A 4,077-nucleotide genomic window follows, 5' to 3' on the forward strand; every position below is an offset into this window, starting at 1 on the left:
GTATTTCTTTTGTTTTATATAAGTGTCTATATCTGAAAAGTACACTTATAAATAATTGCTGTTGTACCCTGATAATATATAAATAGTGAATACATGTTTTTCTTAAAGACTAATATATTATGATTCTTCTTAGAATTATAAATAGTATTTATTTAAATAATTAAAAAAAATAAACTAATTTAAAACTACTTTTTGTAGTATGAATTTAATATCAATACACAATTAAATATCATTAAGAGGACGCTACACCCGCATGTGTTGAATCCGTCTTACAAATGTCGACAGCAAAAACTGTTTTGCGTGGGAAAGAACCGAGAAGGCTACAGTCATAACTAAGAAACGAGGTTTTCACCACATAAAAAGAAGAACTTTGACTGTGCAACGTTATTTTTACTTTTTTGATATCACTTATATGAAAAAAGTTCTTACTGTTTCAAAATCCATTATTGTTTGTGTTTTTCAAACTTGAAAAACTTTTTTCATATTATAAATGATATCAAAAAAATAAAAACAACGTGGCACAGCCAAAGCTCTCCTTTCTATGTGGTGAAAACCTCGTTTCTTAGTTATGACTGTAGCCTTCCCGCACTAAACAGTTTTTACTATGTTGTACATTTGTATGACGGAGACAACACAAGCGGGTGTGGCCCTCTTAATACTAGATATTTGAAATATAACTTTTTAAAATTTGTAACAAAAGACAATTTATTATGGACCTTATCGTAGATTATTTTAGATTTTGTCTTATGAAATGTCGAAATTAAATACAAAGTTTGAATTTGCATATTTTAGGAAAAGTGCAAATTTGAGCGATTTTTAGCATATTTGTGCATTTTATAACTTAAATGTACATACAATTGTCGGGAAAAATCATATTTGGATAAAAATGAAAAATATCTTTAAAATATCTATATGTTTGGTTAGGGAACAATAGGCGCTAATTATGAGATTTGGGGAGGCCGAAGCCTAAAATCATTACTGTTATAAAATTGAATAAGCTTAAAAAAAATTTAGTAAATGTTTGGGAGGGCTACAGTTGGCCCTATTTTCGCATATGTTACGTAAGATTTTATATGGCTCTTTGTGACAAAACTGTGTTAAAACTATAATTTACATCTAGATTCCAGATTGTACGAAGAAATGAAAATCAATAGATAGTAGATACGTGTCTGTTTATCACGTTATTCGTTATTACGTACTTATTTAATAACCTAGTATTTCACACCAGTATTTTTAAAAGTTGTTTTATTTCACAATATTTTAAAATGTCCAAAACATGCAATAGTGTCCTGTGTCCATTATATTAATCAATATAGGTACCTACCAATATTCAAATTAGTAAACCCGTGTATAAACTATTTTTATCATGTTTATATACCTACTTATTTTTAGTTTTTTATTACCAGAATTGTAATATGTATTATGCATTTTTTAAAAAATAATATAAAAATTTAGCTGCATATATTTAAGCATATTTTGACAGTTTTGACTGCATATTTCGATAATTAATAGTGCAACAAGTCAAATCCCGAACCCTAAATTTATTTATATACAAAAACTGTAAAAAGTTGGTTTTAATATATACTTAAACACCCCCCCCCCCCCCCATTTCATAATCCTGGCTACGCCACTGCCTTTTGGTATTTATCCGCAAGTGACCTCTAAATGAGCATATTATGTAAGAACTATGAGTGCTTAATTTTATGAGCTATATACATTGCATAACGTCCATCGTTAAATATTTTGAATATATTTATCGAAAAAAACATAAAATAAAAATAAATACTAAATTCCTATTTTATGTCACACGGGTTGGTCTAGCAACTAATACGACTGATGAACTTTGCATTTTTTTTGTCATAACCTGCTTCTGAAAACATTCAGTAAAGAGTACGTTTTAAGACTGTGAGTCTTGATAACAACCAATTTATATTGATGTGTATTATTATAATATTTAATTTATACATTATAATCAAAAATAGTAACTGGTAAAATATAAAATTGTAAAATATTTAAAACCTATTATTGTAGGATATAAACTACGCTAAAATAGGAGTGAATACTAATAAATATATGGTCTATAAATGTATAAATGTATATAAAATATATAAAGATTAATAATATTATGTATTGTTTTAAATATTTCGTGTAAACCTAAAGTGTTAACCGGCGAAATGTATAGGCAAAATAGTTACTTATTACTTGGTAGTTATTATAATTTATAGATTTGCCTGGGTGAAACGAAGATGGCGTGTTCGTGCTAGCGTATTTCATACATTGAGCTTTTGCCTTTTGGTAATACAAATATATGCTTCTACGTCGTCCAGTTAGAAAATTGTCCGTGGAAATAAATGTTTGATTTAAGCCTTAAAATAAAATGAAAACAAACTTACGCGTAAACACCGACTCTTCCTGTGAAACCTTTAGCTATGTCATATTATCTAAGATCAGACGTTCAGGTCTCCGCCGCCGAAGAAACAGCTATTTCCATCCGTCTTCATCTCATTCCGAACTGAAACTTGAAAGCATCGAGATATTTTATAAAAATAACCTGAACGTAACGATAATTGCGAGTAAGTCTTATATTATTTAACTGTCTATTCATGGCTGAGTTTATTTTTGTTTAATGAAATTATTAGAATCGCTAATCGTCGTCTCCGATGAACATCGACAATATTGGCGATTGCCATAGACGATAATATAACCACAGACTATATTATTAAACTATATAATATATTTATATAATCTGTGATATAGGTAACTACAACCATGAACTAAGATAGTAGTATCTTAGTTCATGCTACAACTAATTAGATTATAATTTTTATAAATCCATAGACCTTATGGCTTATACTTACTCAAAACGGTATATGACACAGACATAAATTGTTCCGAGAAGTAAAATTCAACAATCTATCTTTTACTATATGTCTACATGTATCTATTTATTTATATACATATATATGTATATATAATTTAATTATAAATTTTCCATTGGACGCGGCATCACGCGTGAACGGCTGGACCGATTTCGCTAATTCTTTTTTTGTTGTGTTCGTAATTGTCGGGAGAAGGATCTTATTAACTCTTGCGTAAGATCATTTTAAGAAAATCCACCGGAAATGTAGGAAATCTGGATATAGTAGCTATATCTGTCTCCGGTAAGAAAAGAAACTAAATAATAATATATTTTTGTTTATTGTAAGGTTGCCATTGCAGGTCATGATTGAATAATTAAGATAATTTTAGAACTGTAGCTATATAGCTTAGTAAAAATGGTATCTCCCAAGAATAATTTTTCGACACATGCACATCGTAATGTCAACGTGTTAATAAGACATTCGTAATTGCGTACGAACTTCGAGGGGTCTGCAATCCACCGCAGGTCGATTGCCTTACCTCCAAACATACTGCGTATGTTATACATAGGTATTGTATGTCATAGACCTATAAAGATATGGGTATCCCAAACTATTATAGCTATCCTTTCCAACAAACGAAGGTCACGCGGCGTTATTAAAAGGCATTACATTATTTAAAGTAAATTTAAAAACGAGTTCGTATCGCTACATCATTTACCACCAGTTGACATTAGGAACTGACAGTCCAGCGTTGTCTCAGACTATTTATGTGCCCCCTAAAACAAGCGTCTGTCCGCATGCCCCGTGCGCACGCCTATGATCATATAGAGTTGAAGAGTTGGTACATACTTTAAAGAGCAACGAAGTGAACGGGATCAGCTATAATATGTTACAATTAATGTCAATGATAAAAGCAAATACTCTACACAACTTGTATTTTTCAGTAGGCTGGGGAACCTAGCACAGAAATCGAGCACATTCATCTTGAGGACTAAAATAAAGTCTTGCCATCAGGATGGAATTTTCAGAATACGAGACCCTTAACCTTAGCACCCCCCATGACAAAAATTCCAATATTAATATAATATTCTCATTAGGTAGTCATTTTCTCAGCTATCGATTATTCGAATAATCGAATGGTGACGGTCGGGTGGGCGGGTTTAGCGCATGGCTGTAGTTAAGCGATAACAGCCGTGCAATATCAAAGCTAACCTCA

This window comes from Metopolophium dirhodum, chromosome 5 (assembly GCF_019925205.1).
Source record: "Metopolophium dirhodum isolate CAU chromosome 5, ASM1992520v1, whole genome shotgun sequence".
NCBI classification, from domain to species: Eukaryota; Metazoa; Arthropoda; class Insecta; order Hemiptera; family Aphididae; genus Metopolophium; species Metopolophium dirhodum.